The 22,996-nt window shown below is 44.2% G+C and overlaps 1 long non-coding RNA gene across 1 annotated transcript in view; it reads left to right on the top strand.

Moving 5' to 3' along the window:
• The first annotated feature begins 988 nt into the window (after nt 1-988).
• The window catches only part of LOC130259747 (uncharacterized), a 74,104-nt gene continuing 52,096 nt past the window's right edge, over nt 989-22,996 (top strand). The window contains exons 1-2 of the long non-coding RNA XR_008841693.1: nt 989-1,204; nt 2,692-2,977. This is a non-coding gene — a long non-coding RNA (uncharacterized LOC130259747). The remainder of the gene's footprint in view (nt 1,205-2,691; nt 2,978-22,996) is intronic.

The raw sequence follows: 22,996 nt of genomic DNA, 5'->3' as shown, positions 1-22,996 counted from the left end.
CAAAAGGTCTCGGTGCAGTAATGGGAACCAGCTGGTGTGGCAGGCCATTGCAGACTCAAATCTGTCTTTGTTCAAAACCTGGCCCCACCATTATCACGGTTGGAAACAATCCTTGGTGCTGACACAGTAATGACAGCTTCATGTTTTAGACACATCTAATGGCACTAAGTCCTGATCTCAGGCGGCATTTATCAAGATAAGTAACCCAGTCAGGCAAGAGCATGGTGGGCTGGCTGTACTCCTTTTGATAACGACGTGCATGCTTCCTCTCTTGGAAGAATAATGAACAGAATATGACTGTCAAAATATTTCTCTCTGGAGAGATTCCAAAATAACTGACACTTACATGAGCTCAGTGCCATCAGCCCTGTGAGCTTCCTCACAAACCTGGGAGAAGTGGAGCTGTGACCGAGAGATGTGAGAAAACAATTCTCCCAGGCTTTGAGGATAAATCCTCACAACTCCCTGTAGCTCTCACTTGCAATTGGACCTCTTGGGAACAGCTTCACTTTCATGGACACTGAATGAGATGGTGCTTTAAAAGGACAATCCTGGTGATTTAATTGAGCTTGGTTTTCATGTAGCATTGCCTTACACTTGCTTTATCTGGAATTTTTGCTAGAATTGTCTAACCCAGAAGAGAATCAAGCCCTGCAAGTTCGACTTTATAATTCTGGGATTTTCCTTCCTAATCTGACTGGGAAATAGCTCAGCTAAAGACTTGTCTGCAAATAGAGTGCACTCACAGATTCATGCAGAGCTTAATGTGCTTGTCTGGTGCAGACAAACCCCCTCTTCAGCTCCTTGCCTCTGAGAATTTTGGGAAGTACATCTCACCAGTAAAGAGGCTGCTCTAGGAGGAGGGGTTGTTTTAGGGAGGATCCATTAGAGAGGCAGGGCTGGGAATTGGAAAGGCATTACTGGGAGTGCTGGTGAGGTCCTGTCTGACCAAGAGAGGAGCGTGTTGGGGGGTTTGGAGCCAGCTGAGCTGAGCTCAGAGGGGCAGTGGCCGTGCACTTGGGATTGCTAACGGTGGAGTGAGAGCAGCAATGCTGCAGCACAGGTCAGGGCTGGAATGTGGGCACAAAGGCTCTGCCTGCACTGCAGGTCAGGTCATGCTGCTGGTTAAACGTGTCCTGCCAAGCTGTCATAATGCCCTCCAGCCTGGGCAGCAGGAGAGCAGGGTTTGCAAGACTGGATTAAGGTGAGTTTATTTGATTTTAATTCTTTCAGATGTAGATTTGTCCCTGTTAAGCTGTGACAATCTTACTTTTTGCTGTCAGCAAAGGCTGACACTTATGCTGATGGAGTGACTCTTGTATTTTTGCTGACCTCTGTTCCATGCTATTCACTGTAGTTTTCATGAATTTTCTGTGTGGGCAGCCAAGAAAGTGTCCTGTAGCTGGGGTTATGGTGTGTGTGTTTGTGTGTGCCTGTCAACTTTTTGGTTGCCAAAATCCCCTTTTTCCTAAGTGTTTCAGGGCTGTCTGGGAATGCTAAAGATGGCTAGGACAGCAGTAAAATAGTATTTATAGAGCTATATGTTTGTGAAGGGGACTGTGGTTTTCTAGGTAAATAGTTGCAAAATACTGTGTATGCCCATCAAAATCCTTGTGTCATGGGGAACATCTCCCACACAGTTTTGTAGAGAGCTTCTTTTTAAGTGCTAGTGGTAAACCTGTGATGCTACATTAGGTTTTTTATAGCTTGCAAAGGTCCTTGATTGATTTTTCACACATTTATTTCCACAGCAATAAGGTTTTACATACTGAGATGTGGGAAGGAAATAAAAAAAAAAAAAATCACAGGATGTTGAATGTGTTTCAAAACCTGAGCCTAAGTGTCTGTCCTTCAAAGGCTCTCAGCCTTGGGGTGGGTAAACTACCCAGATGAGAGGTGGAAAGTTTGTGCATTCTCAAGTAAGGGATCATATAATTTCCTGAAAGATGAGGTAATTTGAATGAATTCCCTGGTAAACTCAGCTCAGTGCTGGTGTCACACTGGCAGCACAGCTTGGCCATGCCTTGCACTGTCCACTCAAGCTTGAAACCCTCCCAGCACAGTGGAAGTGAACACCTGATGGGATACAAGTGACAGCTGTGACCCAGAACCCACCCCAGGAATTGTCCTTCTGAGTTAAATCTCAGAGATCTGCAAAGCCTTGATGAAGTTTAATGGGCTGTAGGCAGTTCTGTCATTTGCATAGCAGACATCGTTACTGGGGATATTTCCTTCCATACCTCACAGCAGCCTGTTGGAAGACTGCAGTCCAGCCTGGGTCTCTCAGAGCTTCTGAATAAACAAACAAGCATGCATCCTACTTAAAAAAACAGACTGGCAATTAAAAAAGACATCTTGCATTGTGCAAACAGGAAGGGCTGTAAAACACACTTTGCAGGGAGCCGGTGGAAACGCATTCAGTCTGGTTTATAATCACAGCACAATGAAATACCCGGAACATAAATAGCAAGAAATCAATTTTCCTTAGAAAAAGTAAAATAAAGAACATTAAATGATCATTTGACTAGATAACTGCAGTTTACTTGGTGGTATAACTGTCATCTTGCCTGTGCACAATAATGGAATTAATGCAGAGGGGGTATGGTTTAGATGTCTCCTTCTTTACAGTGACAATAACTCCCTTGTTTTCTCTAGTGAGTAGATGTTTATATTCTAATTTTGTCTCTGCAGGCTACACAGAGCCTTAAACTTGCAAAAGGGATTTGTGAGCAGCCTGCTTGTCAAGAACAAATACTAGTCCAAAGAAATGTGTGACTTATTGACCTTGGGTTCACTGAACCTTCATCTTGATGCTTCCGTACCACGAAGGAATCGGCTTCTCTGAAAATGAAAGTTCCCAGATTAGAATGGAAGCTTCAACAAAGGACCTGTGTGGCTTTACAAATACACATCGATTAGAGGACTTTGGAAGAGCTTTGTTAGAAAAGTGGAATTATGAAAAGCAAATGTTTGAGAGGTAAGAAACCGATTGAGGTCAAAGTTGATGAAAACCAGACTTTTGAAAATATAGAATTTTTTATTTGCATTTTGGCTAAAAATCTTTACTCTTTGTCCTTACCTGTTACGTTATTCATTTGGAGAGACAGTGACAGTGTCTGCCTGCCCTGTTCATCTTGTCAAGATGGATGGTGATGTGCTGTGGGGAGAGGTGATGACTTCCAGGAAGACTCTCCTTTGGTGTGTGCCCAATTATTTTTGTGTTATCCAATTCAAATTAGTTTGTTACATCTTCCAAGTTTTTATAAGCTTACAGAAATATTTCAAGTTCCAACTCCTAATGTCTGTATTTAATGACTACAAAGCCATTACATCTTTTTTTTGCCCCTCTGTTCCTGAAGAAACATCTCTCAAAAAATCAGCCCAAGGATTTCTATGCAGTGTTAGGGTTCTCAAACTCCTTGAAGGTTCAGAACTGCACCTCTTTCCAAGGCACCAAGATGAGTCTTAATGCTAAAATGAAACTGATAACAGATTAGTAGTTCCTATACAGAACTATGCAGAGGAAGTGCATTCTTCCACTGCAGAAGAGTGCATTTGTGCACATGTGTGACCACGATGTGGATGTGTTAAATACTTCTGTTATGTGTGTACATATGCACAAAACCTGATAGAATGCTATTTAAAAGCATATATATCATAAAGGTACATACCCTTTTCATATGCTCAGGAAACGTCTTCTGTGTGGACAATAGCTAATTTTTAAACATCAATTTTCTACATTGGTCCCAAGGTTTTAATGCCTGTATATTTTACCTATTTAATTATAGAGATATTTGTATGATGAGAACACAGAAAACTGAGAACTCGTTTTGCTTACCCCATAATCTGCAGTTTGCTTTGATGATAGTATGTCATAATTCCTCCTGGGTGCCAGTCAAAACAAGACTTTGCCCTGTACACAAGCAGTTCTTGTTTGGATGGTTTTGGTATTTTGAAATGTGGAGTAAAATCCAAGACAGATTATTTCCTTTCCCATAGCTCAATAAGGATAAGGCTGAAAGTGTGAAGAATCTTCGGGCTTAAAGTAACAGAGGATTTGATCTCCTTAACACAGTGCCACTGTGATGCTGGGCTGCATCATGGACAGTTTGAAAGCAAAAGTAGGAGGGAAAAAACACTCAAAACCTTTCAAACTGTCAACCTTTTGCTGAAAGAGGATTCTTCAAATACTGATATCAATGAAACTGGATGGGAAAATATTTCTTTAATATTTTGAAGCTTCTAGAGTTGGATTACATTTTAGAAGTACTTGTATTTTCATATTTGTTTTTTGACTACCTTACCCCTGTGACTTGAGTTAATAGGGTACTGTGGTCCCATTGTCAGGAGTTTGTTGTAATGGTGCTGTTAAATTACATTACTTAAACTGCAGTTGTTGTACTTATGTGCACTCACTGGTATCTTTCTGACTAGAAAAAGCTTCAATTTTGCTGTTGAAACTTTTGAAACTTAGAGGCTGGGCAAAAGAAAGTACTCTATGAAATTGTGTATCACAAAAGCTGACAGTCAATACTGTGAAATTCCATTTCCATGACTTTTTCATGACTCTGGTTCACTGCTGGAGCTGATTCCTGCCTGTCTTTATGTTCCTGCTGGAGGATCAGTTGTCTGAGCCTGGGATTATGCTCATGTTTAAAGACAAGCTCAAGGTTTCTGATTTGGGATATCAGTTAGAAGGCAAGCAGGAGGGAAGCATGTTTAGCTGCAGAGTTGGAGGGCAGCCATTTGCTGGGTGTGCTCCCAAAGCAGCCCAGGGTCAGCACACAGCTCCAGCCAGGAGCAGGGGGGCTGGGGAAGGGCTGCCACATCAGGCTCTTCATCCCATGGTCTTCCTCTTCTGCCTTACTGCAGCTTTCCTCAGCCAGCAGTTGAAGGTTCTCTGTCATACCTTAACACTCAGTGCTTTCATTTGTCCTTTCTTGCCTGGAAAACAGGAGTGATTTTTAGTTTCTGGTTTGGTTGAAAATGTTTTGTAGTTGTTGGGATTAGCTATCCCTTTAGTGAGTCTGCTTTTGACATTTCTGAACCCAAACCATCCAATCTCTTGCTTTGCTCTTGAGTTCAGAAATTGCTGAAAATTAATTTTTTAGGCTGAGATAAAGTTTTACAGCCTTCTAGTAATCTGAACTGAGATAATCCACTGACTCAAGTAGAAGATAAGAATAGTGAATAGCCTCGGACAAGCCACACAATGGAGTTTGCAGCAATGTTCCTGAAGTGCCTTGGGGGAGCTGATGGTGGGCACACAGAGAAACCAGCTGCAGTTTGGGCTGCCTTGGCACCCAGGGACTGCACTGCCTGTGATGTTTGTAACCAACCAGGCAGAGGTGAAAAAAGGTCAGGATGAATATTGCTGTTCCCAGTGTCTGTCAGTAAGTAATCATGCAGATAAGAATCACACCACACCCTCAGCTCGACAAAAAATTCCTTTATCTATATATCCATATAACATTACAATACAAGCCTCAGGGCATCTCTTGTCCTTATCTAAACAAAAGTCTTTTCTGGAAACCTTAGTCATGCAAGTTATGGCATGAAATCACCCTTTCAGCAGAAAAATGGTAATTTTGCATCTGGAGTCAAAGGAGGACTGGCTTGGTGTACAAAGCTATTATGTTTCTCAGATCCAATCACCCTTAGTAATTCAGGAGCAACTCACAGATCAGTCTGTGAGGGTTTTTATTCAGTGCAGGTATGTATCCCACTGAACTGTACCTGGGTTTTTCCTGGGGTCCTGCTGACATAGGAGTTCTGTGTGGTGTTATCTGCCTTGTCTGTGGAAGGTACAAGAAAAATTACAGAAAAAAGAAATTAAATGTGAATGCCCTGGCAAACAGATGCTAACTCACAACACTAGATCATTGAGTTGAGAACTAAAGTGAGGAGGGGAAAAAGGGATTTTCTAAGAAAAAGGAGGAATTTGCTTGTTGAATGTGATTATCAATTGCCACGATTTTGTTTCCCAGATTTGGTGCAGAGTAACAGATGTACCTTCCCTCTGGTGTGCTGGGTGACTCTTCTGCTTCATGATCCCAGTTGTCTGTGGGCAAACACACAAATTAAAAAGAGGAGGGAGCTGTGTGCCCTGCTTGGGCAGTGTCTGCATGGCTCTGGGTTGGCTGTGGAGCATGCAGGCAGCAGATACAGCTATCTCCTGGGAGGCAAATCTGTGTGAGAATCCTTTCCCAGACAGAGAAACCTCTGTGGACTCCTCTGTGTGTAGCATTAACTCACACAGTTCACATTGAATAGAATGTTAGAACAGTTCTTTAAAATAATTACACATAATCATCCTTTTCTCTGTCTTCATGCTTTAAAAATAATTTATTTGCCCTGATTAGTGCAGGTAAGACTCAGAACTGAGCTGAGCCTTCCTCTGGATAATCCTGCTCCCGGGTGGCTGCATTGTTCACCCCAGTCTGTGTGAGAGGCAGCTTAAAGGCTTGGTTCCATTCCTGACACCATTAAAATGAAGCCTGGAGCCTGTCCCTGTGGACACCTGTGGGTGGTGGGATGCTGGGCAGGGGGAAGGGAGCTGGGGAGGAGGAGGAAACCCCTCCTGGCTGGCTGGGAAAGAGAAGGAAAACAGAGCATCACCTACGGGGCTGCTCTCCTTGTTTGCAATGGCTCTGTCCCTTTTTCCCTTCCTGGTACCTCTGCAGTGTGCATTACCCCGTGGAAAAGAGCCTGTGGCATCAGCTGCCTGCCTGCTCCAGGCAGATGATAACTGGTAAGCTTTGATTTCTTTCCTTAATTATAGTGTCTCAGTGCAAAACTTCAAGAAGATCTTTAAAATACTGCTGATTATTAAGAACTGCACTCCCTGCTTGCAACATTATTTCTTGACATTGCTTCTGACTTGCCTTTTTTTTCCTTCTTGTAGAGGTGAAAAGCAGGCTTTTGTAGTTTTCCTCTTTAGAGTTTAAATAATACTGTGTTGCTTCTGCTGTAGTTTTAAATGTTTGCTTTCCCTCTCACTGGAGACCTGGTCTCCACCCCCTCCCACAGCCCCCAAAAGCAAAAGGGGTTTTGAAAGTGCTGTTTGTTGTTCTCACTTCACTGTTTGTGATGCTGAGCAGTGATGCATTCAGATTATCACAGCACGGGTAAAATAATACCCAGTTCTTCACTTCCATCCTATTACTGCACCTCAGAGAGCTCTCTCACTTAGATTACTCAGGGGAAAGTCAATGACATACGGTCTTTTGATTTCAAATACAAATTGTTGTGTAGAGATTTAAAAGATACCCTAATTTATTTTGAAATGGCCTATAATGTGCTGGTACTTTTTGGATTGTTTTATTAGGCTGTGGTTTTTCCATCTAGCTTCTACTCCCAAAGCCTAGCAAATGATCATGATTTACTTAGGACATCTGTTAAATGCTGGGCTGTCTGGGGAACAAAGCAAGGGAGCTGCAGTCCTGATGGGAATATTGAAGGAGAGCAGTGAAACCGAGTGTGATTCCCCAACAATGGGGCAATTTGAGCCAAGCCTTGCTGTGATTCCTCCAGCTTGCATGCCTTTTGTACAGAAATGTGTACATCTCTAGAAATGCTATGAGTAACTGCTGGTAATAAACATATCTATCTCAAGGCCACCTCAAGACTTTTGGATCTATTGCTTTGGTATCTTTTTTCTCCCAGCAAGAGCAAATCTGGAGCATAAACAGGAGCACTGACAGGATGCTGGGACCTGTTTGATTCCCCCTCCCACAAATGCTGAGGCAATTCTGTTTTCAGCTGTCACTATTAGTGTTTTCTCAGTTCTCCTCCCCCCCACCCCCAGTTGAGACCAGTGCTAAAAGGATTTTTTAATTCTTTCCTAGCAGTTGAAGCAAGCCCTGCTGCATTTGAGCTTCCTCCTGCAGGACAGATTTGCTCTCTGTGGTTACCCTGTGGTTGCCACATGTTAGTTACATTAAAGGCACTGCTCCCATATCGAATGAAACAGAAATCCAGGAGATGCATAAAAACATTCTACTATTTTCAAGAACATTTCCTGTTCTTCCCTCTCTCCCCTCAATAATTTCATGAATATGGGCTCAGTCTGTTGTAAGGGAGCTTTTTGTTAAAATATATCCACCCTCTTTGGCTCTCAGCAGTTGCAATCAGCAGGAGCATGGAGGTGACAGTCCTGTTTAAAGAGGAGTGATGGATATTTATCTGTGAAATATGAGCCAGTATCTAGGGCTCTCAATGGTTTGATGGCATTGCAAAAAGCACACTGTGAATCAATACAAGTTCACCTGTGCAAAGGTGATTGAAATCTGTACAAGAAGGGATTTTTTGGGTTTGATACCATAGCCAGAGATAGTGAGATCTGCTCTGTTTGTGTATTTGTACCTGAAGAACAAACTATAACCTGAATAGGGGCTAGAAAAAATACTCAAGACAATTTCTAAGTGTGTGGAAGCATCAATCCTCACAAAGTGTTGAAGGAAATGTTTAGCTTCAGCCACAAAACAAGCAGCACTATCTTGGAGACTTGAAATGGTCTGTGCTTCTGCATCTATAAGTTTTATTGTTGCCATAATAGGAAGTTTAAGAGCACACAGTGCGGGAAAAAAAGTTGGTGTGGGGTTTTTCTTGGGTGGTTGTTGTTGATGTTTTTTCTGCTTGTTTTTTGCTTTTTCCCCTGCTTATAATTTTTCAAGTGGGTGGATCAGCCCTGTGTAGGAGGGTTCAAATGACACTGTGAGCTGGGAACTGGAGCTGAGAGTTCTGTTTCCCTCCAAGTGCTTGAACTCTGAGAGTCAGATCATTTTGTATCTGGACTTCAATATAAGGTTTAGTCAGAGATGACGGCAACAGAACTTCTCCATGAGTCATGTTCTTAACCCTGCTCCAGACAGAGGGCTTTTCCTTCTGCTGCATTAGTCTGTCTGTAGCTCCCTTGTCTTGCTCTTAGATGTGTTGGTTTTTGCTGCTTTGGGTTCTTTCTAAATTAGGTGATTTTTTTTCTGTGCTTTCAATTCTTGTGGTGGTGGCATTTTCAGCCATTGCAAGGATTTTTGTTACCTCTGCAGTGTAACCCTGCCTTGTGCCATGCTCAGGCAGATTACTTCCAGTCCTGAGAGAAAACTGTCTGGGAGGTTTCCCATGAAGAAGCTGATCTAATTGCTTTGAGCTGGTAAAAGATTTCTAAGCTTTGAAATGTGCTAGACTCTCCCTTACAAGTAATTCATGTCAATTCTGTAGCAAGGCAACAATAATTTAGTGAGGATGATATCTGCAGGTCTGTGACCTGAGAGAAGCTCTTCTGGTAGTGGCTAGAAGTGTCTATAATGAAATCCCAAACCCTGTGAGAGATCCCAGGCTTTGCTGCCAACCTGAAACCTGAGTTAGGGTTTGGTAGGTCCATGAAACTTTCAAGAGAACTGTGGCCAGTTTTTGATTTCAGCTGAGTTTCACAGTGGTGCCATAGGTTCATTTAAATGCTGAATATGTGGAAATGAGCTCCTCTCCTTCCATGTGAATGTTAATTTAGCACACTTTGTTTAGCTGCGATGGCAACACAGTTTTTGGAAACGTTCTGTGTGCATTAGTCATCAATATCTGAGCGATGTTTCTATTGTGCTCATCTGCCAATGGTCCTAAAAAGCATCAGCAATTCATCTATTCCAGCTGGGACAAGAAAGCCTGACAAACTGCAGTGCTGCATTGAAAAGCAACTAAAAATGGAATCATAGGGCATGTTTATTGTATTTTCATGACTGCAGCAGTCAGGGACTGATTTTCTAGCACACTGCAGCATTCGGGATTACCGCTGTGGGCTGTCCTGCTCCATCCCACAGGATGACTCAGTTGGGAGTCTCTGCAGCCTGTGGAGGATTGGCCTCTCATGGGTACTGAGGGGGGCACACAGCTATATTTGAGTCCAGCTGCCTGGCATGGTGCTATTTTGACAGCCTGGTGCTGGGATGGCAATTCCCATCAAGCTGAAGAGTTAGGGCTGACACAGGTTCAGACTAAGAGGATTACACTGGGAGGTTCAGCTGAGGTCCTGAGCTGGAACCTCTTGAATCCAGGTTTGACTTCTGCTCTGAGAGCCTTGCCTGACCTTGTGTTCAAAATGTTACCAGTGGTTAATTTTCATCCACAGGGTGAAGATGTTGTTTCTCCATCTGCCTGTTCTTTGTTTCTCTAATTAAATTGATGAATGAGGATGGGCCTTAATCAAAGAAGCAAGAGGGGGGTCTCACAAAGCTGACTTCAGCTGGCTAGTTTTTTTTGTGTCTGTATCTAATAATCTCTTCCAGAGGCTGAATCAGAGCTGCTAAATGGCAATTCCTGCTCTGGATGCCTTGATTAAAGCTGCTCTTTATGAATCCCCCTTTTTCCTTCACACTTACACCAAATGCCACATCCACCTGAGTTTGGAGTGCTATTACATTTTTGCTATCTGTTTTCAAGGCAATTGCCTTAGAGGTGAATCCCACTGCAGCCTGTGCCCTGCCTGGTGCTCCTGTACTGATGCCTGTGCTGCTGGTACTCAGGAGAACCTGCTCTCAGATGAGTTGATTTATCTGTAATTTATCAAGAGGAAAACAAGGCATAAGAAAATTCTGCAGAGCAGTGGTGCCCTGTGCTTCCTCCAGGCTGGCAATGCCCTGGCTGGCTGCTCCATCACATGCTTGTGAGGAGGGGGACTGGGACTGGAAGGTTTTTAAGGTCAGCACCATCTATTCAGAGCAAGAAGAGGAGGTGTGACCTTTTTCAAATGGTAAGCTTTGTCAGTGCTCCCATTGGGATTTTCCCCCAGGTGACTGCTTAAATGTCACTTGTGGTAAGCCAGGGCATTGGAAGCACTGAGAGCTTCCCTTTCTCCTTGGTGAGGCAGCACAGGGAGATTCTAATTAGCCACAAAACAGAGAACCTCCTATGCTTTCCTAAAGCCAAAAACATCAGAGAAGTGAATAGCAATGTCTTTTTCATATCATCTCTGTTTTGTAAAAGCCACACTTCTTGAAGATGTCTGTTTCTTTAGCAATGAAAAAGCCCTCCTGTATAGCTACAATTAACACTGCAGCAATAACTCAGTGGCATACATTCCTCGTGTTTATTGATTAGTGAACAAGCCCCCTGGGGTTTACACTGCTTCCAACAGATTTGGTTCCAGCTGAATACCTGCAGTGTGCATTGATCTAAGCGTGTGATTTCTCCTAAATATCAGCCATCCTATTGCACCAGCTCTGTGTGCTGGTGTAGCTGTGCAAAACAAGCGGCTGAGAATGAAAAATTGTGTGAAAAACGAAAGGGCACCTGTTCCAGGCTCTGTTGACATCCATGAGCTCTCTCTGTCACATTGAGGTTACACCTGCATAACTCACTTGGCTTCAGTAGTGTGACTTCTGATTTGTATTTGCATGTATGAGGAGAAACTGAAGTCCCTCAGGGACTGTGGCAGCTCAGGGCTTCAAAGAATCAGGTCCCTGCTGCAGAGAAGGACCAGATATCAAATGGATGCTTATTTCTCTACAGCTCTTGTTTTCTTTGTTTGAGCTACAGATCATTACACAGGCATTTCCAGTATAGGTGTGGCTGCAGTAATTACTGCTTATTCTTTTGAAGGAACCTGTGCTTACAAAACACAGCAAGCTGTGAAGGCAGATGCACATGCTGTCCAGAAGGGCCCAGTGTGGCCAGATGAAGTTCAAAGATGAGGAGCAGAGGAATGAGTTGCTTGGCAAGACAAGAGCTTCAGCAAAAACTGGTCCTGGTGGGGCCCTGGAAGGAGCAGGTGAGCTCCTGGTGAGCTCTGAGAAGGGCAGTGCTCTGCTGAAAGGATGGGGCAGTGGCAGGGGGAGGCAAAGGGGACAGATGGATATGAAGGAGAGGAAGACTGCAGGGAGAGAGTGGTGCTAGTGCTGTAGGAGTAACAGGCTGGATGTGTTTCAGCTCATCAGCCTCTCATCTATTTTAGAGTTGATATTAAAGTATGAAATAGTGTGTGGCAAGCAGGATGGAGGTACAGACAAGCTTTCAAATCAGCATTTAGGGGCAGGGTAATTCTGCATTTCTATTCATAGCTGTGTAGCAGAAAAAGCAGGGACTGCCTGTGCAAGAGTGAGAAGAGCCTGATAAGCAAACGAGGGAGCATTAATATACCAGGAATTGGGAATTTCTTCTTCCAGCTGCATGAAAGGCTGGCTCCCACCAAGTCTGAAGATTCCAGACACACACCTGGCACAGCTTCTCCCAAGGTTTGCTAGGAAGGGTGATGATGTGAGGGGTCTGGCTGTGCTGCTCAGGATGTGAATGGGCTGGTCCTATCCACTGCTGCTCCATCAGGTGCCTGTGCTTGAGCTGCCTTTGCTGTAGCCCAGCAGAGATGAGATCTTCACCTCTCAAGCTTACTCCCAAACCTTCTCTATAATCTGTATAGAAATACATATATATATATTTCTTATAATCTATAAGAAAGTGTCCCTCTCCTTTTGCTCTTGAGGATGTGACCTCACCATGGCTTTCTGCAAAGAGCTGAAGAAATGTTGTTTTTCAAAATGAAGGGTTTTTTTTTTTTAAAAAATGCAGCCTTTCTTTATCTTGTGCTATGTTTTAATGAATGCTGCAGCAGCCATAGTGGAGAAGGCTGTGGCAGGACTGCAGATGAGTGTCTGAGGATGTTATTCTTGTTAAAAGTCAGGGCTGAGGCTTTGGTGGCAGGAGCTTGGCTGCAGAAAGCGAGGAGGGCTCACCCTGAGCTCAGTTAGCCCTGCTCCCCCAGAGCAATCACAGCTGCTGCTTTGGGCTGTGCAATGAGGAGCACTCTCCGAGGTTCATTAGGCCCTCTCCTATTAAGGGCTTTAAAAACTCGGGTCAGGACCTTGAAACAGATCTGCAGGCTGGGAGTGAGCAGAGTATGTGCAGTATCTGTGCAGCAAGGGAGTGTTCTGGTTCAGCTCCAGGTGGATCCGTGCCTGTGGAACAAACCCACCTGGAGTTAATGGAAAATGCTGGTGGCCACTCCTGGCAGAGAGGCAGGACCTGGCCTGGAGGCTGGGAACTCTGCCTGAGCCCTGGGCACGCTGCTGGAGGCTCCTGGGGAGGTTTGTGCTGGCACCTCCCGTGCTCTGTGTGCTTTGTGGACTTGCACTTCCAGAGCTCTCTAGAAAAAGTCTTTCCCTGTAATAACAGACGTGTTTTATTTCCTTGTGGTATGGTTGTGTGCGTTTGTTTTAGATGTAAGGAAGAATTTTTTTGTTACATGATGAACATGGTAAAACAGTAGAATACATGGCCCAGATTGGTGGTGGATGCCCCATCCATGGAAACACTCAAGGCCAGGTTGGATGGGGCTCTGAGCAGCCTGATTTCATTGAGGTCAGTGCAGAGAGGTTGGAACACAAACAAGCATATTCTATGATTTCTTTTCACTCTAACCATGCAGTCCCAACAAGAAGGTACTGCTTAGAATGGCAACAGCTTCTGAAATGTAAATGTGGCTTTTCTGCTCTTAGGTACCTCTCCATCCAGTCCATGTGCATAGCAGAGTAATAGTGTGGGGTACAGGACTCTACTTGTTAAACCCACGGAGATGAAGCTCACCAGAAAACTATCTCAGGTTTGGCCAGGATTTTTAGGTGAATTCCAAATGTCATTAGGAGGATTTATGGGCTTGTATCTGATGAACAATGTCCTTTGTTTCCTTTCTATTCTTTGGCTTATGAATGTGAAAGAATATCTAGCTGATGAGACCACTGATATTTTAGTATATGGTACAAAGTTAGGATGCTCTGAGTATTTATAAGTGTAATCAAGGAGAATTATCCAGATGTCCTGTGTCATTTGGGAATGACAGATAATAAGTTTAGTTTGGTAAGTACAGATAATAAAACCAATACATTCTAGCATTGATTTTTGTTGGCCTCAGCATCCTAGAGGAGATGAGGGACTTCCTTCTCCAGGAGAGTTGCAGCTGGAAACTGAGTGGAACCTGTAGCTGCAAGTGTGAGGAGTGTAAGGTGGGAAAGGATGCTCTGGTCAGTGTCTAGGGGGAATTGATCATAACCTGCATTGGAAAAGTAGACTAAGAATGAAGACTGACCTGTACTGAGATGCAAGTCCTGTTGCACTGTGTGTCTTGGTGGGAGGGAGTGGTGTGACAAAACAGGGTTTATCATGCCAGTGGCAGAAGGAAGTCTCTCAGTTCCAGCTCTGCCAACACACTGTTCATGGCCATGGACAGGCTATCCTGCCCCAGATTTTCTGTTCTTTCATCTACTCTCTCCTCCCAGCACTGGCTGCTTGCCAGGCTGTGCTGTCCTGCAGGAGAACTTTGATTCACTGTTCCTCTGTGGAGCTGGGCCTTTCCTCTCTGCCCTCCACTTTTGGCAGCTCTTGCAGAACACCCCTGGTACCACTGAACTTTGAGTGGGTCACACATCTCTTGCCCCAGGTGCAGCCATTTTTCCCAGTGCTGATGCCCCTATTTCAATTAGTGCAGGTTTTCCACATGCAGTTTTATGGGCTTTGGATGAAATCTGAGGCTGCAGCTCATACATACACAGCTGCTGGGCTGTATTTCTTCTGTCTGCTTTTCAGCTCATAGGACAGAGCTCCAAATGATATCTCAAAAAACTGAAGTTCCAGGTCCAAGAAGTAAGGTGATGATTTTTTGGGTTTTTCTCCTGTTTTGTGTTGTTCCACACAGGTATGGTGAATTCCTCCTTGCAGCAAGGGAAGTAGGTGCTAAGTTCTTCAAGGGGAAATTCCAGTTTGGAATAATGCAAACGAAAACACCATGTGTGTCCTTTTTCATTCAAATTACATACAAAAAAATTGGTGATATGAGACTTGAGCAAAGGCAGAAAGGAGCCTAGAGTCTTTAATCTTTAAAATCTATTTTACATGATTAAAAGGATCCTGCCTAGAGAAAAGCAAGACTGGCTATTTATATCTCCATTCTTCTCCCCACTGCTCCCCCTTTTTTTCCCAGAAAATACTGCACAGTCTTTCACATCTGAAAGACCACGGCTGGCTGCCATTAATTTTAATGCTAAATCCTCATCAGCATTTCAAAACATTATGAAAATGTCTAAGAAACTGTCTTCTAGTAGCTTGAAAATATCGCAGGCAGCAACCTAAATAATACTGTAAGTGCCCTGGTAAGTACAAGAGCACATGCTGGAAAGGAAAAGAGAAAAATAAAAGGCTTTGGACCACCAGGCAAACGTCAGCTCTACAAAACAGGCATAAATGGATTGCAGGATTTCATGGATGCTGAGAGTTTGAATTACCAGCTGAGCTACACCTCACTTACAGAAAATGTGGTTTTCTTTCTTAGAGAACACATCAAATATTGAATGCTAGCTTGCTTGTCCATGGACAAGTACATAAATAACCTTACATGGAGGGTTCTGTTTAGGCTGACAAATGCAATTAAACAGAAGGAATATGGCCAGGCCCCCCATATTAGTGCTCTGTTACACTGCAGTGGTGAGGATGATGGATGCCAATTAAATTGAAATGAATGGTCATAGGTTAAACAAATGATGACTCTGATCAAGGCACTCCTCCTTCAGCAAGGCATTCAACCCGGCCTGAGCTTAAATACATGGTTTGAAGTCCTGCTTAGAATTGAACTAAAGTAATTTCCTGCTTAGGGAAGGGCTGGGCTGTGGATTTTGGGGTTAGTGTTTGTAGTTTGGAATGCCCACACTTACCTAGTCCGTTGTGCATGTGCCAAATTTGACTGGGCTTTCAGGAGCTGCTGCTGCTCTCATGCTCTGTATTTGTAGTGCTCCAGTGGGCTTGGGGAGCTGAGCAGGGACTGCCAAAGCTCGTGCTGTTCCTGCTCTCACTGAAGGTGCTTCACTGGAGCCCTGCCCTGCAAGGGGCTGGCAGCACAGGCCTGATGAGGGGCCCTTCTCCTGGGGAAGGGAGTGGGATGTTGCCAGTTGAGGATGTTTATCCATGTCATTAGTTTTTCTTTAGTGAGTATTTTCAAGTATTGCCACATTTTCTGCTTTTGCAAGATTTAAAGTGGATTTTTAAAATCACTTTCTTTTTGAGAGGGAGCAAACCTAAAGCCCTATTTTAATAATTATTACAATTGAAAAAAAAAAAAAAAAAAAAAAAAAAAGAAAAAAAGGGCATGTAATTTTTCAAGAGCAGAGAGGGAATAAACCCTATTTTTTTCCCCCAGTTTGCATAGGAACTGGGACAAGAACTCTCCAAGCAAATAGAGTGAAAATGTCAGGGATTGCTGAGAAATCTCAGAGTTTGAGGGGAAGTGTGAGTTAAAAACAAAGACACAGATAGCAAACTTCTTCCAGCTGCTGTGCTGCTTTTTCTCTCTTTGATTAGACATCAATTTGAAGTATCATCAACAGAGTGAATTCTGAAGAATACAAGAGAATGCACTTCAGGTTAGAAAGCCTGTCTTTTATTCAGGTATTAAAAAAAGAAGCCACTAGACTCTTCTTGAAATAAATCACTGAGAGGGTTAGGCAGGGGCTGGAGGTGCACACTCCATTTTTCATTGCCTGCTCCTCGTAGCCAAGGTGTGTTGTCAAGACCAGCCTTGGAGCAGCACTTCCCTCTCTGCTCGTGTGGCTCTCCATGGTGACATCATTAATGCTGATGGCTGGAATTGACCACAAAGCACAGACCTTTAGTCCCCAGCTGATCTTCCCCAGTGTTTATACACTGCTGGCCTGACCACACAGCACACTAATGAGCATTACACTTGACAAATATTGTCGTGCCTAAACAGGAGATGGGGATTCTGCTAAGACAAGCAGCAAGCCTGGGGGCATGTCATGCTCAAATAGGAAAGTTAGGAATTAATATTCATTCTTTTCCACTCACTAGGGGCCTGATCCAGATCCCTGATGTCAGTTAAGTCTTTCCACTGTGAGCTTTGCTCCTATGGAGCAGCACTTTAAAGCAAAATACAGCCATGGAGTATAATAATAAATTTGACAGTAATAGCAGATGGTGCAAACTGTTTTTATCTGGGATCAGGACTGTTCCAGTAGATGGATAAGGTACTGATTTGAGATAAAAAAAACACAGATCCTAATTCCTTCTAGATTTTACTGTCTGGAGTCTTGATATATGTTGGACAGCATTCCAAATTTTATGTGCTAGAGCAAGAGTTGGTGAGCAATTTAGAAGCAATGAGAACCTGTGATTCTCTTTGTTGCCTGTTTGCCTGTCATGTAGAGCTCTCTGTGGCTGCTGTATCCAGTCTGCATGCAGAGCTTTTGGAAAACTCTCCTCTCTCCACACCAAGGCTGCTCATAAATCCCCAGGAATTGTAGTACCTGTGCTGCTACATTGCCTTCCCCTGCTACCTTATATTCATTTTTCTTGATTATAAACAGGATCAAAAGTTTTAATGACTTCTTGAGGTTTTCTTTCTAGATGCTGTAGTTTATTTTTATTTTATATAATTTAAGATAGTAATTCTTGCAAAATTAATGAGATTAAAAATTATGCTTGTCCAAGTATCTCCTTGGTCTGTTTTTCTGGTGTCTAGGCCTCACTGTACTTTTTCCTTTTGTCATGACTGCCATGATTTACTCAACTGTTGCCTTCTTTTTACTCTATTTCTGACAGAATCATTAATATCAGGTAGAGTTGGATATTCCTGAAGCTTTGGGCTAAATTAACTATGCACAACAGCAGCAGTGTGCTGCCACAGTGAGGGGGTGTCCCTGCCATGGGGGTGATTGCTTGTTGCTTTGCTCAGGAGGTTCTGGAGCAAATGGATCTCAGTATAGGTCAGCCCTAAATGCAGGCTGGAGCCTTTTCCCTGCCCTGGCTGCAGCTGCTGGTGCAGAAGCAGCATTTGAAGGCACAGTCCTGGGCACTGCTTCCCTGGCATCCCTGCCTGTGTCCCCAGCCATTCTCCTCTGGGACAGATACAATTCTTCACATTAGGATCTAATTTTGCCTTCAGAATATAATGGAGGAAAATAAATAGTTTATCACCAAAAAGAGCAAGGAGTCCTTCTCTGCAGTGCTGGAAAGCAGGTGCAGGGAAGGCTTTTGAGCAGCCCTGCTCCCTCCCTGTGGGCTGTGCTCAGTGCACCATGAGCAGCCCCAGCTCCCTGGGACACGGGGGGACACGGGGCCACCCCCCTGAGCACACTGGGGTGAGCAGAGAGCAGTAATTGAGCTGTGCAGCTCGCAGCACTGCCTTGATCCATGATGTTTGCTGTCAGCCAGATCCCAGTGGGAGCTGCTGCAGGCATGTCAATGCTCTGCTTCCTCTGCACAGAGGCTCCAAGCTGCCAGGGCAGTTTTTTATCTCAATATCACCTCCTTGCTCTCACCTGTGTGCTGTTAAGCTGTTAATATATCCGGGGAAAACCTCACCCGGGCAAGAGTATTAGGGATACTTAAATGAGGTAGCAAAATATTATTGTTATTAAATGTTCCCACCAGATACTTGGACAGCTTGCATTGCAACTGCAAAGCTAACATTTAATTACAGCAAGATATATATTCATAATGGATTGCAATTTACCAAAATACACAGAGGGCCCCGGATTTGTCAGTGTGCATTTGCTCTGCAAGAAATGCATCTCACTAAAAACAGATGTCAAAATTAACAGTAGAGCTTTTTAGTGTAGGGAGGAAAGCTGACATTTCTGAGCTGGCATTCCAGCTGTGTTAACAGCATCAGGGGCTCTGTGTCCTTAAACACAATGTTTAACAGCAGCACTGCATTAATTTGTTTAAATTATAAGCGGTGGGAAATCACCTACACTGTGTTGGTGGCAACAATTGCAATTAAGTGAGATTCTGGATCCCCTCCTACGCCCCAAATATTTTCTCCCTTTCTATTCACTTGCCATGTTCCTGTCTAGCAAAATCCCAGGAGATTGTAAAAATTAGTTAATTTCTGAGAAAATTGCTGGGGATCATTGTCAGGGTCAAAATTTGGAGAGGAATGAGGGAGACAGGTGTTTGAAAGCTCTTGTACATGTCTGAGTAACTGTTCTGAAATGTAAATTATTGATTCATATCCTCCTGTTTTTTAACGTGCTTTATCTTCCTGGTAATTTAACCTAGTTTCCAGAGTATTTTTATCTCTAGTTTTCTAGAACCTGCATTACCCATGCATTTTATCTCATCTGTTTCTCCTGTTCTTAGATGTTAGGTAGTGAGTCAGGGCACTGATTAGCTTGACTAATTTGTTGGCATAGTTTTCTGTCAGGGGAAAAAGGATGCACGTTTTTAAAAGTGAAGATAATTAACTGTTGGAACAACACAAGCACCAGTGCCTTCTTCAGTACTAGCAATAATAATATCAGGATGTATATTTTCCTAAGAAATGTCTCTGGTTTTCCACTGTCATTAATTTTTGGAAGCCCTAAGGCTTGTACTGTGTGGAAGATGGATGATCCTGAGAGGCCATCATGTTTTGGGACTTCCCAAAGCTGGTGCTTGGGCACTGTGTTCAGTTCTGTTCCCTGCAGGAGAGGATGGAGAAAGGGTTTGGTCATGGGTGCCCTGGAGGAATGTGCACTGTGGAGCTGGGCATCTGCATCTCAGGCAAAGGGCAATGAATTACTGCTGAGCTCCTGGGGAATCTGGGCTCCTGGAAGGCTCCTGGGCTCTCTAATCACTAATTGAAATGTGAATTGCAATCTCCCAGAGCCTCTGGTTGTATTGGCTGGAGCAGGCACTGCATCAAGGGTGCTGGTTTGGGATCCACCTGCTCCTGGGGCAGGGAGTGGGACCATGCTGTGGGACTGTCTGGGGACACTGCTGTGTGCAGGGTGCTGGGAGATCTTCCCTCCCAGCTGGGCTAGAGGCTGGGCAGGGTGGGGAAAGCAGCAGAGAGGGGATGGCAGTGTGGGGGGGCTCTTGGGACCCTGTGGGAGCTGATACCCCACTGATATTTTTATAGGAGTTGGTGTGTTTGTCTGTGGGTGCTGTCCTGGTCCTGGTGCTGGCATTTGGGCACCCCAGGGTGCCTGGCTGCTGTGGCTATGCTGGGGGAGCAGGGCTCCATGTCACAGGCAGCAGGAAGCTCTCCCTCACCTGCAGACAAGGGAGATATTCAATTTCAAGGCAAGATCATATTTCCTCTCTAAAATCCAGACAGATAGAGATGGCTGTTGACCCCAGCAGCATTGTGTGACCTTATCCACCACACAGATATTTTCCTGAGGTTTTCTATTAGAGAGGCAGGCCTGGGGCTCCAAGGGTGAGCCTGGGGGTGATGCTGAGGTTTGAACCCACCCACCCACACCTGCAGAGGTGCCTGGTGGGGCACACGAGCTGCCTGGCTGGGTGAAGCAAAGGGAGCATCATCCAGAGGAAAACAGCTCCCTAAAGCTGCTGTAGAGACGCTCAGTAAATCACTTGAGTGTGATCTCGAGCATCTCTTGAAATGTTTTGCTGAAGGGGGGCCCAGCAGAGGAAAAAGTCCTTGGGCAAATCACAGTGTATAAATACCTCTGGTGTGAGTGTAATTAAGGCCACAGCCCTGCCACACGATGCAGTCAGCAATAAATAGGTTCCTGAATTAGAGAGAATCTGTGCTGTATTTCAGATGTGACTGTTTGAGTTACATGTATAAAATGGCCTTTGAAATAGCAGCTGTGTCTGCGTTATCTTCTTCTGAGAGATAAGCAATTATGAGAATGTTATAATGATTTCTTTAAAAAAAAATTGGGTTTAAACAGCAATTGCTTTTCAGTGCAGGAGATATTTAAACATCAGTACCTTGAATTGATTAAAAAGAGCTGTACTGATAATGCAATTTTGTAGCTTGTGATTTGCACTGAGCAGTGCAATGAATCATGATGAAAGGCTGGAGAGGAGGTGTCTGATGGGACCTTGGGCCACTTTGGTGGCTCTGAGGTGCTGTGCTCATCTCACAAAGGGAGCTGCACTTGTATCAAACTCCTCATTAGTGCTGCTGTGTGTTTAGAGGCAGGTTGTTGTTCATTAACAGGGAACATGGGAATACCTTGCCTTGCTGAAGGGCCCCTTAGGAGAGCTGTGTTTCTAAGGGATACTCTGCTTTCCTCTGCACGCTGATCCTTCTATACTCAAAGGATTTTAAATTTACAATTTGTATTTCTCCTGACTGTTTATTAGTCAGAGCAATTACATGTATTTTTCAGACCTTCCCAAATGCAAAATAGATTCCTTCCACTTGGATAGCTAACTGCTGGAAAACAAAGTCTCCCAACTAACAGATAGTGTCAGTGAATTCTTGGACCACAGAAGAATTTGTATATGCTCCTTGAATCAGGAGGAAATTTATTTATTCAAGCCCTCTTGGAATCTGTTCTCTGGCAGCTGGTTGATGAGTAAGGCTAGCAGAGAGATGCTCACTGTTTGGGTGTGTTCATGCATCTCCTGGGCAATGGCAGGATGCTGTAGGCAGATAGAGCAGTCACCAAGGTGAGCTGGACTCTGTCTCTCTGTTCTTTTAATTCCTTTTTGCACTGTGTAAAAAACCCAAGCAACAACAACAAATAACCAAAGGGGAGCAGGGTGTTTCATTTCACTGAGCTGCACTCTGAGCATCATTAATTTCACTTCTGCTTGAGGTGACACTTAGGTCTAGAATCCTTCTGTACCCTGGCTCCTGCAATTAGTTTGCTCCCTCCTCAATGGGGTCTCAACCATCTACATCCTTGTCTTCAAGCAAGTACTGACAGCCCCCTCGTGTTAAGTTTTGTAAACACTAATTTGTGACATCTCCCGTGGCTTAAATCAAAGCACTCAAGTAAGAGTAATAATACCACTGTTAAAGTGAATGTTACAGAAGAAAATGCCTGTCACCTGATGCTGAATGGAAATGACACCGAGCATGTTCCAGGAGAGGCTTCTAATGAGGAGGCAACGCCGTGCTGTCAGCTCCAGGGCTGCTTGGCACAAAAAGGGAGAGCAGGGCTTGTTTCCAGCCTGTTCTGCATTTTACTCAGGTGCATGTCAAAGGAGGAGGATGACCTGGCTCCTGCAAGTCTTTGTGTGAATCCACTTTGTGAGATCCACTGGTGCATGGGATCACAGAGAGCCCTGTTTGTGCTCAGTGCTGGACACACAAGTGTCTCCCTGGCCTATAAAATTCAGTTTAGAACCAGGAGACACTATTACTTGAAGTTATGCTTAGACTGTAGAGCTTTTTCCTATTTACCATTTGTCTCTCTATTTCTTTTTTTTTAATCCAGCCTTTCAGTCTTTCTTCCATAATCACATTGTATAAACTGAATGCATCTCTTCCCCTTTTCTTTTGTAATGCCCTGAACATGGTTGCTGTATTATATGAACTTTTAATGTCTGGCAATACTGGAAACAATGGGAGCCCTCGAACCCAAAACTGTGTGTCACACTTGGTAATTTTCAAAGAAACTTCTGTGAGCATTCATAGTACAACCATAATACAGATTTTCCAGCAGGTAGCTGAGCTGGTTGTACCCATCTGCTGTGTTTGAGCCTGTTGAAGGATAAAATAAACCTCTGCCAGCATATCAGAAGCCCAAGCAAACTGGGAAAACAGAAGATTATCAGTAAGAGAAACATCATGCTGTGTGAATTCCTATCCCATGAGAGGAGCAGGGAACAGGGGAAAGTGCCTGAGGATGCTGCCTGTGCAGGAGCTCCAGGCTGGGAGGGGATGGGTGTCAGCACTGGGTGCTGGGTGCCCACTGGGTCTCCCCAGCATGGAGACTGCAGCTGCTCTTGTGCTGAGGCATTCTGTCTTTTTCCACAGACATTTGTCTGAAACTGCACCGTGCAGTGTGTGGAGCACAGAGCTGGAGTGGGAGGGAGGGAATGGAGGCAGGAGGGAGGTGGTGCCCAGGAGGCAATCTGGACAGCTCAGCTGGGGCTGAAGGTGGGAGCTGAAGGCAGGAATGCCAGAAACACCTCTGCACCTCCAGTGTAGGAGGAGGTGGTGGTTTTGTTTCACATGACCTGTGAGTGCTCTGAGACATTGCTGGGCACTGAGCCATTCACAGAGGTACTGCTGAGGGAACTGGGCCCTGGGAGTTAATTT

The sequence above is a fragment of the Oenanthe melanoleuca genome, chromosome 15, assembly GCF_029582105.1.
Source record: "Oenanthe melanoleuca isolate GR-GAL-2019-014 chromosome 15, OMel1.0, whole genome shotgun sequence".
Classification (NCBI taxonomy): Eukaryota; Metazoa; Chordata; class Aves; order Passeriformes; family Muscicapidae; genus Oenanthe; species Oenanthe melanoleuca.
This window is presented reverse-complemented; position numbering and strand designations above follow the sequence as displayed.